The sequence below is a fragment of the Plectropomus leopardus genome, chromosome 2, assembly GCF_008729295.1.
Source record: "Plectropomus leopardus isolate mb chromosome 2, YSFRI_Pleo_2.0, whole genome shotgun sequence".
Lineage (NCBI taxonomy): Eukaryota > Metazoa > Chordata > Actinopteri > Perciformes > Serranidae > Plectropomus > Plectropomus leopardus.
The window spans coordinates 2,088,213-2,099,667 of record NC_056464.1 but is presented as its reverse complement, the minus strand read 5'-3'; positions in this window follow the sequence as shown (position 1 = coordinate 2,099,667).

Below are 11,455 nucleotides of genomic sequence, written 5' to 3'. Positions count from 1 at the left end.
GTGTTTGATCTTTACCTTAAAGCTGTAAAAAACAAAAGCAAAAATAAGAGTTGCTTTTTAATTTTTTTGTTTAGTGTACGCTTACAGCCATACCACCCTGAACATGCCCGATCTCGACTGTGAGTGTGCAAGGTTATCTGTCTATGTGTGTCAGCCCTGTGATAGTCTGGCAACCTGTCCAGGGTGTACCTCGCCTTACGCCCGATGACAGCTGGGATGGGCTCCAGCCCCCCGTGACCCTTACGAGGACAAGCGGTTACGGAAAATGAATGAATGAATGAATGAATGAATGAATGAATGAATGAATGTTTAGTGTACAAAACTGCAATTGACTGTTTAATAGGGGTTGACTGCTTAGTTTACGGGTAACTTGAAAGCAAGGGTCAAAGCAACAGCTCTCTGGTTACTGGCTAGAGTCCCCACCTCTGTCTTTAATGAAAAGTATCAAGGCGTTATTCATTTCTTCTTACTTGATAACCTGTTCAATTCTATGGATCAGATCCAACCATGAAGAAGTGCTGACTCAAATGCAGCTGTAGATTTACTCTAGATTTCTTCAAGAAGTTTTTCTTCTCATCTGAAAGGCTTCCTCACTTCTGACTGGCTGGGTGCCAAGCATTTAACCTGTGGGCTCATTCACACATTGAGAGTTGGTAAGTTCACAAGGATTGTTTGGCAACATCAAGTCATGTGAGAGAAGTTCTGCTGTCAGCATGATCCATGTAGCCACTGTTGCCATTTCTCTTAGAATCCAAGTGTAGTGGGTGTGGACTTCTTCTACACCCTTTTAAAGGCAGAATTGACAGGCCTCCATTCAACCATTTCTGTCATTCTCCAAAGCCCAAGTTATGAATAGCATGTATAATTCACCCAGCGACTTACAGGATGTGCAGACATGACAGAGTATATAAGACATTGTCGACAACAGCATCATTTTTTTTTAAGTTGTCAAAATGTAATTTCACTGAGCAAACTTCAGCTGGTTTGCTTGTTATCTGCAATCAAGAGAGCAATACGTGAAGATTGACTCAAAAAAAATCTGCTCCTCAACAAAATAAAATGAGTATCCCCCAAGGCTAAATGTTAGGCCCAATGATTTTTAGCCTTTTTATTAATGATGTGCCTGTCCATGGGCTGGTTGTCAGCTTTATGCTGATGATACGGTCATATATGCCTCAGCAAATACATCATCATTATCTATGAAAGGGGTATGTAAGTGGCTTTATCCAAATCAGTTCACCTTGAACATGGGAAAAGACTGTCACAAAAAACAAAACACTAGAATTAGAAAAAATATAGCATAAAATATAGCATAACAGCACAGGGAAAAGAAATTGAGATGGTAAATGTATTTAGGTTTCTAGGTATGTTTCTAGAGTCCAAATTCAAATTTGACAAATGTGTCAAAAAGCTGCCGAAATTGCTTCAAACTAACTAGACATTACATACTAATCAAAGCAGCACAACTGGACATGCATGCAATGATTTTTTTGCAATGATGAAAGACACCAAAGGTGCTGACATAGGCTAGCAACCCACGCCGGCAGTGGTGAGGTGTAGTAGCCTTTCTACAACCACAATAAGCTACAGCCAACATAGGAAAAATACCCCAAGAGTCAGCAAGAGCAGGGGTGGAAGATGACTCACAGGTGGATTACACAGCAAAAGACATCGGAACGGACATGACTATGCATCGGATACGTGACTCAGTGAGGGATAGGGGCACGGACCACTAGGGTTAAAACTAGCAGCATTCGGGGTAAGGTGAGCTCATCTGTGGAGGTAAAAGGTAGTACAATAGTGGGCAAGATGCTTCAGGTTTGTCCTTGTGGCTGACAGAAAGTAACATCAGTCGGAGGCCTTAAAGAGAGAACCATGGAGCAGAAGGCTAGAGTTAGACGGCCAAGGGCAAATGATGGTAAAGGGTGGGAGACAGTTAACAGTGACTTGTTGGTAATCTTAAGTGGGCTTAGAGGAAATGTGGTTGAGAGGTTAGAAAAGATGGGAGAGGTGATTTACTCATATGGTGCTGAGAGATTCGGGTTGCATGACAGAAAGAGGGGAAAGAAAGTACAGGTAGGCAAGTCTAGAAGGCAAAGAGACATAGAGAAGTTAGTTAAGGAAAGGAGACAGTTAAGAAAACAGTGGAAAAGGGCTACAGACAAAGAGAGGGGGCGAATCAGTGTTTTGCAAGAGGAGTTGAGAGACAGGATAGCAGCACTTAGAAGGGCAGAGCATCTTAGGAAAAAGAGGAAAAAGAAAGAATATGCAAGGACAGCTTTTTTTAGGGACCCCTTTGAATTTGCGAAAGGTTTGTTTAATCAGGAAAAAGGGGGGCAACTTAAGGCAACAAGGCTAGAGGCTGAAGAATATTTGAGAAAGACTTATTCAGACTTAGAGGAGAATAGGTGTGGATGTCTTCCACCTGATATGCCTCCATTAGGAGAGATAAGTCAGGAGTTGTGAAGTGGCTAATCAAAGTCCATTCTTTAGCCATCTGAGGTTAGGTGAGGAGTTACTGGCACACAGCTTTGTAAGGCACGCACGAAGACATCGGCTGCATTAACTCAAGCTGAATTTATTACCGAGCTCCAGTTGACTTTTCCAGTGAAATAAAACAAATTCAAACATAACAATTAAACAGAGATGGAGTCGGAAAACTGTTGCACTCTGCCATCTAACCCTCAAACAAAGAAAAAACACTACCTATCAGCGCTTTCATGACCAAAGAAACCAGGTGAAGCGCACACGTCACACAGACATCAGGTTACTCAGGTAATTCAAGATTTAAAATTAAGAAATGAAAATATTTATCTAATTTATTAATCATAATTAAGTGTCTGAAGTAACAATTTTAGTGATGCTAAATAAACATTTTCTTTTCTTAATTCAAAAGACTTTAAATCTGGCTCCAACAAGTTGGATGTTAGGCCGCCTAGGTGGAAAGAAGTTCAGGAAGTGGTTAGGCATGCAAAGGATTCTTCGGCCCCAGGGCCTAATGGAGTCTCCTACCGGGTTTATACAAGTGCACCTGACATCCTTAAGTTTTTGTGGAAACATTTAAAAATAGTCTGGGAGAAACAAATTATCCCAAGAGCATGGTGCAGGGCAGGGGGTGTCTTCATCCCTAAGGAGAAGGGGTCCTCAGATCTTAGCCAGTTCCAGATGATCTCTCTCCTGAATGTAGAGGGGAAGATTTTCTTTAGTGTAGTAGCGCAGAGATTAGCTGGGTACATAGAAAGAAATGGGTTAATAGACTTGACGGTGCAGAAGGCGGGGATACCAGGTTTTTCAGGGTGCTTAGAGCATACTTGCATGATCTGGCACAAGATTCAGGCAGCCAAGAGGGAAAAAGAGACCTGCATGTAGAATTTTTGGATCTGGCTAACGTGTTTGGTTCAATGCCACATAGCCTTATTTGGAGTGCTTTTGAGTATTTTAGGGTGCCAGGAATAGTTGTCAACTTAGTGAAAGCATATTTTCAGGATATTAGATTATGTATAAGTACAGCAGATTTCACAACAGACTGGCAAAGGCTAGAGATAGGTATTATGGCAGGATGTACAATTTCGCCATTGGCATTTACAATGGCAATGGAAGTAATTATCAGGGCATCCAAGTGGGTTGTAGGTGGAGAGAGACGTCAAAATGGGATGTGTCTTCCACCAATTAGGGCTTACATGGGTGAGATGACGATAGTTACTAGAACGGTGCCATGTACAAAGAGGCTATTGAAGGACAGAAGAGAAGAGAAGAGAAGAGAAGAGAAGAGAAGAGAAGAGAAGAGAAGAGAAGAGAAGAGAAGAGAAGAGAAGATGTAATAGTTTGGAGTGTGGTTCCAAATCCAAGTGTGGAGAAAATGGAACCCAAGAGTGGCAGTTCAGGACGCAGAGACTGCTCTTAGGCATGCAGAGATAGTAGGTAATGTTCAGTTTGGCCAGGGAGGCTTGGGGCTTGGGCTAAGCGAACCGGTGTAGAATACAGTAGGCGGAGACTGTAAGAGGTGCTCCTCCTGGATGACCGAGCTTCTCACCCTATCTCTAAGGGAGAGACCAGCCACCCTACGGATGAAGCTCATTTCGGCCGCTTGTACCCGCAATCTTGTTCTTTCGGTGACTTTGCATATTTACTTTACAGTAATAACATTTGTAATACAATTTTGAAGGCAAAATTATAACATTCAAATTCCTGTTTTGCTTGACAGATGTCCTTTCAAAAAAATGCTTTTTTCTCAGCTTTCCAGAAAAGAAGTGGTCTTTTTGATGAAACTAGCCTCTATTCAACTTCAGATAAATCAAGAATGGAACAAGGTGCAAACAAACGTTTTTTTGCCATGACGAAAAGGAGAGTTTCTTCTTTCATTTGAGCTATCCGTTTTTTTCAGAGTCTTTGTACAAAATATTCTGTGGGTCTTGAAAGATGACTCAAAATGGCCAGAAAAGCTGGCACAAGCCACTTTCCATTACATAATAGGGCTGGCACTCAATGAGTTAATCTGCCAGCAGAGATCTTGTCATGTGCAGCTGCAAGTTGGCTACACTCTTCTGATCCACATGGTAGTCAACTGTTTGACCCAACAGAATCTGCTTTGCAAGCCAAAAAGTCTGATAAGTGCAATTCTGGTGAGCTTCTATAATGACAGATGGGTACAGAGATAATCAAGCCATTAACTTGCACACAAACACGCTGCATTATGTCATGTCCTGCTGTCTTGGGTGAGAGATGGTAGAGCATGCCTATTTCCTAATGGCAGGCCATATCTGCTGGAGCAGTGCTCTCCACAAAGAACAGATTGATTACAATCTGCCAAGTTTAACATAAACCTAAGTAAGAACTTTTTCACTTTGAGATCAGTTGAGTCAACCATAGACCTCCATTCATTCTTTATTTCAGGGAAACAGCAAATGAACACCACACAAAGAAGTTAAGGTTCCAGCAAAGACTGAACTGAAAAGCAGGTCTAAAATACAAACTAGTGTGATGACAAGATGGAATAGAGGTTAGGAAAAAGAGCAAAGAAGCTCAGGTGCAGGTAACAAGATGATGAGACAGAAGAACAGGCAGAGAGCTGACCTCCTGATAAAACTGAGGAGCAGGAAGGACTAACGAGGCTCATGCAGGACAGCTGTGTAGCTGGGCAATGAGGAAAAGGAGCTCAGGAACAAAAAAATTCAAAACAACTATTACACCCCGGTTGTCATGTGCAGGACCCAAAAGCCAAATGGAGGCAACAGTTACTCAAAGATCACTCTCTTTTCCAGGGAAACGGCAATAGAACATCACACAGTCACATCAAGGCTTTAACAAAGACTGAACTGAAAAGCAGGACTTATATACCAACAGGACTGATGAGGCAAAGAAGCTCAGGTAAGGGCATAAGGTGATGAGGCAGAAGAACAGGCAGAGAGCTCACTGGGTGGGAGAAACGGAGGAGCTGGAGGGACATAAGTGTGATGTAGTGGGCACACCTAGTACCACGTAAAAAAACCAAGCACTCAGGAGGAAAGATGAATGAAGGTTATATATCGATGTTACATGTTAAGTTTTCTATTAAATAAATTGTTGAAATTCCGATGATGTGGAAGTTTGGTTTTGTCAAGCTGTGTCAAGCTGAGCTGTAGGACTAATAGCCCTCCATTTAGTTCACTCGAGCGAGCTCAGTAGCTGTAGTTAGCTTGCAAGCTACTGGCCAGCAGCCCTTTCATGCCAGCTCCTTCCATTGTTGTTTTTCTCTTCTTCTTTTTTTCCTCCAAAAATACACGACCGCATTGCATTGTGGTATACGGGACTAAAATGTAGGGTAAATTGTATGCACACACAAATTTGCTGTGCATTGTCGGTATTTTATAGTGCACTAGCGGATGAAATTAACCGCTGAGAGCACTATAAAATGTTGAATGCACTATATAGTGCACTATTTAGTGATAGGGAACAGTTTCGAACACAGCCTCTGTCTATGCTGATAATTTATGAACACACTTTCTCAAGAGATTAAAATGGGGTGCATCAATTATCGGGTAGAATCCAACAAGGTGCTATAAATGTCAAAGAAAAGGACATGTAGCCAAACAGTGGCTATGGTTACATGCACACCAATATTTCCCTATTATACTCAATATGAAAATATTCAGAATTTGATGAGGGTCATATAAACAACATATTCCATTTAAGTATGCGGAAGTAGGCTGTTTTGATCCGTTGTGCACAAACCAACTCACCATCACTTTGCAAGGTTGAAGTAGACATGCGTGCAGAAAAGCCCACGTCAGGTTGGAAGGTGAAACACAACTGCTTTTAAAAAATGTGAATGACTTGGATAATGACAGATTTTGGATAAACATAATATCGCAGCGCTGACCTTTTAAGAAGGTGGATTACGAAATGAAAGAGTGATCTGTCAGACCATTATTTGATAACTTTTAATTTTTTATTACTTGACTACAAGCCTCTCAGTAAGAACTACTCTTCTAGATGTCTATCTGATTCAGCAGTGGCTAAATTTAAGAAACTAATTCCCTCTGCTTTGACATCATTACCATGTCTTACAACTCCTGAGCACACTACTACTAACTTAAGTCATTCCCAAATTGACTGTCTCATCGATAATGCTACTAGCTCACTGCGATCAGCTCTCGACACTGTTGCACCCTTCAAGAAGAAAATAATGAAACAAAAAAAATTAGCCCCATGGTTTAACCTCCAGATTCGCAAATTGAAACAAACATCGTGAAAATTTGAAAGACATTGGCGTTCGACCAAACTGGAAGAGTCCCGTTTAGTCTGGCTGGACAGTCTTAAAGTCTATAAGAAGGCCCTCCGCCATGCCAGGGCAAACTATTATTCATCATTAATTGAGGAAAACAAAAACAATCCCAGGTTTCTTTTCAACACTGTAGCCAGGTTGACTCAGAGTCACAGCTCTATAGAGCCCTGTATTCCTTCGGCCCTAAGCAGTGACGACTTTATGAATTTCTTTAATAATAAAATCATAACTATTCGAGATAAAATCCATCACCTCTTACCCTCAACTGACCTGACCCCGAACTCAGATAGCCTGATTATGGCAGCAAGGCCCGAAATTTATCTGGACCATTTCTCCCCCATTGACCTTCATCAACTCTATACTTTGGTTTCTGCATCTAAGCCATCAACATGCCTGCTAGACCCCATCCCAACTAAGCTCCTTAAGGAAGTTTTACCTTTATTAGACAACTTTTTATTAGATATAATCAACGCGTCTTTCTTGACAGGTTATGTACCCCAGTCTTTTAAAGTAGCTGTCATTAAACCTCTTCTAAAGAAGCCCACTCTTGATCCTGAGATTTTAGCTAACTATAGACCGATATCTAATCTCCCCTTTATTTCTAAAATCCTTGAGAGAGTGGTTGCTCATCAGCTCTGTGACTTTCTCCGAGACAACAGTTTATTCGAGGACTTTCAGTCAGGCTTTAGAGTTCATCATAGCACAGAGACGGCACTAGTAAAAATTAATAACGACTTATTTATCGCTTCTGACACAGGTCTGGTCTCTGTTTTAATCCTATTAGATCTCAGTGCTGCATTTGACACCATTGACCATCAAATCTTACTGCACAAACTTGACACCTCAATTGGCCTTAAAGGAACGTCACTAGCCTGGTTTAAGTCATACTTATCAGATCGTTCCCAATTTGTTCACATCAATGATCAACCCTCCGCACATACAAAAGTCTGCTTTGGAGTGCCACAAGGTTCGGTGCTTGGACCAATCCTTTTCACTTTATATATGCTCCCTCTAGGCAACATAATTAGAAAACATTCCTTAAATTTCCATTGTTATGCTGATGATACGCAATTATATCTATCTATGAAACCAGATGAAACTGATCAGCTATCTAGACTTCAAACATGTCTTAAGGATGTAAAAGCCTGGATGAGCCGTAATTTCCTGATGTTGAATTCAGACAAAACTGAAGTTATTGTTCTTGGCCCAAAACACCTCAGAAGCTCCTTTTCCAACAATTTAATTTCTCTAGATGGCATTACCTTGGCCTCTAGCACAACTGTAAGGAACCTCGGAGTTTTATTTGACCAGGATTTATCCTTTGCCTCCCATATAAAACAAACTTCAAGGACGGCTTTCTTTCACTTGCGTAACATCGCAAAAATTAGACATATCCTATCCCAAACAGATGCTGAAAAATTAGTACATGCATTTGTCACTTCTAGGCTGGATTACTGTAATTCCCTATTATTTGGTTTCCCCAACAAATCTCTTAGGTCTCTCCAACTGGTGCAGAACGCTGCTGCTCGTGTTTTAACGGGAAGCAAGAAAAGGGATCATATTTCTCCTGTTTTAGCTTCTCTGCACTGGCTCCCTGTGAAATCCAGGATTGAATTTAAAATCCTCCTCCTTACTTACAAAGCTCTAAATGGTCAGGCTCCATCCTATCTGTCACAGCTCATAGTTCCTTACCAACCCTCAAGATCACTGCGCTCTGAAAATGCAGGGTTACTTGTGGTTCCCAAAATTTCCAAAAGTAGGTTAGGAACCAGAGCCTTCAGCTACCATGCTCCTCTCCTATGGAACCATCTTCCATTTTCGGTCAGGGAGGCAGACACCGTTTCAACTTTTAAGGGTAGACTTAAGACCTTCCTCTTTGATAAAGCTTATAATTAAGGCTGGCTCAGGCTGCCTGGACCAGCCCATAGTTAGGCTGACATAGGTTTAACCTGCCGGGGACTTCCCCTGATACGCTGAGCTCCTTTCCTTCTCTCAATGCCGCCATCAGAAATCATGCATGTCTGTTAACTGCATTGCCATTTGCAAGCTTAGCTTAGCTCTGTGATAGCCATGTGGTACTCTCACTACCTGGGGCTCGCGATTACAGAGCCTGGGTCTGTTGAACTGCACTACGCTAATCCTGTTGCCTCTCGGGAGCGTTCCTGCTCCCTTGTTTCCTAGTTTCCCTGGATCCTGGCCGTAACCTTGACTGTGCCTGACCGTGGTGATAGCTGTGCTGATGCTGCGACCCTGCCTTTGGTTGTGCTCGTGCTGTGGCTGTACTGATACTGTGTCCCTCGCTCGCCCTGATCGTGGTCTGGTCCTGGTTGCGCCGATGCTGTGATCTTGCCTTTGGACAACTCCCTTTCAACACATGCATGAGACTGTTATCATCTCTCTCAACATCATCATAGAGTGCAATTACTAATTTCACACCTACCATTATTGTAATATGACATGCATCTGTTTCTATTATTGCTGTGCCCCCCCCCCCCCCCCCCCCCCCCCCTCTCTCCCCCTCTCTCTTTCTCTTTCCTTTTTTGCCATGATTGTATTTCATTTACTATTTACGACATCTATTGCTCGTCTGTCCGTCCTGGAAGAGGGATCCCTCATTATCCTCTACCGCTCTTCCTGAGGTTTCTTCCTTTTTTTTTCCCCGTTACAGGGGTTCTTTTTGGGGAGTTTTTCCTTGGGTGATGTGAGGGTCTAAGGGCAGAGGGATGTCGTACACTGTAAAGCCCTCTGAGGCAAACCATGTTTTGTGATAATGGGCTCTATAAATAAAACTGACTTGACTTGACTTGATGCTGCTCGCATGGTCCAGCGAGTCCACCACCACATGACAAGCAGCTTTTACATGTTTGAAGTTATAAATGACAAGATTAGGCACAATAGTCAGAGTATGCACAGCTAAATGTTAACCGGGATATAAAAATATGAATATTCTTTTTTTTTGTGCATATTAACACACTGTCAGGGTAAACAAAGCTTGCTGGATTTGGTTTAGAGGATGTGGGGATGAAAACACCATTAAAAGTGCCATTTAAGAATGCTGGGCGGAAAATAAATTCAATGGACATAATTTTTGGATGCAAAATAAATGATAAATCAGAAAAATATGATATTATATTAATTTTCCTTCTCAAATAGGCAATGTTCCTTCATGGCTATTCCCTAAGACTTTTGACTTTTATATCCAGTCAGATCTCACTCCAGAGTAATCAAATACTGCTGCTTTTGCAGTGATTTTGGGATAAGATCCCAACACCAAAAGCCACCTTTCACAGCTGTATATGCCACTGTACAGAACTGTTTGTGGTATTGTGATACGCTGCTGAATGGTGTCAGGTTGAATTGCTGAAATTTACAACAAAATATAAGGAACACAAACATCCCTATATGACTGGTGGGAGGGTGGTGAATGGATCCAACAGACCCCAGACTTTTATACAGGAGTTCCATGTTCGTTTCCGTCCAAATGTGATGTTTTTGTTTACGCTTTACCATGTGTCTCTGTTACCTTAATCTAACCATCTGTGCCAGAGTGTGTTTTTGTTGACATCTCAGCCCTGGTTACCTTATGTTTATGTTGCCTAATCTTAACCATGTGCAGCGTAATCCCACCATGTACTTTTGCTGACATCATGGTAGCGACATCCCAGAACAACAGCAGATGAGTACTTTAAACATTAAAAAGACCAAAATAATCATGTAGGAAGAGGAGTCTACATCCAACAATTCAAGTTCAGTTAAGGCATTGAATAACAGATAATTTATGGCAGCGGTTTTTGGCCTGTAGTGGGTAAAAGAAATGAGAGCAGATGGGGTGGTGTTATGTATTGACTCTGCAGCAGTTCTTCTAAGTTCACAGAATATGAAGTTAATTAGGGAAGATTTAATGGTCAAAATTTTTCAGTGTTTATTTAGGAGTAGTTGTAGGACCTTGTTGGATACCCACATATGTGGGATTTAAGGGGAAAAAATCTGCAGACCAGCACTTAAATGATCAGACAGACATTTCATTTGGATAAGGGGGATGATTACGAAGCCCCCAAACGGACATGAAGAAAAAAGAAAGAAAGAAAAAAAAATACCTGTAGGCAAAACAGATACAGAGAGAAACTCTCTTTGCTTCAGATTAGGTTACAATGGTAGTTTAGCCAGAGTTTGTTACCTCTCTTTCTAAAATGGAAAACCCTGTGTTCCTCTCGTGTTACGGTTAGCCAACTCAGAGTTTTTCCATAATATAAGGTAATAATTCTGTTGGGTTTTTTTTATTATTTAATTATCAGCAGCTGGGAGAACAATGCAGCCAATCAAGACCAGCCCCTCCTGAGATGACTGACATAGAGGACTTGCATTCACTATCTTCGGATGATGTTGGCAATCTTTGTCAGTCCACAAGCAGGTGTAACAGCCACCACAGGTGAGTATATTAATGATAGTTTATGGGATAATGGGCCAGTATCAGTAGAATCCAGGAACAGCTGCAGAGCCTGAAAGTGTGTATTAGCGGAGAACTAAGACACATACACAATTGAGCAGTTTGAATTTGAATGTATTGTACAGAAAAATATAAACATAAAATCACAGACCCTGCCTAACTAAGCCGGCTTCCTAATGTGCACAACCGCACAATAAATGGGCCCAAGAAAATAAAATAAATAAAATTTAAATAATAGTGTCTCC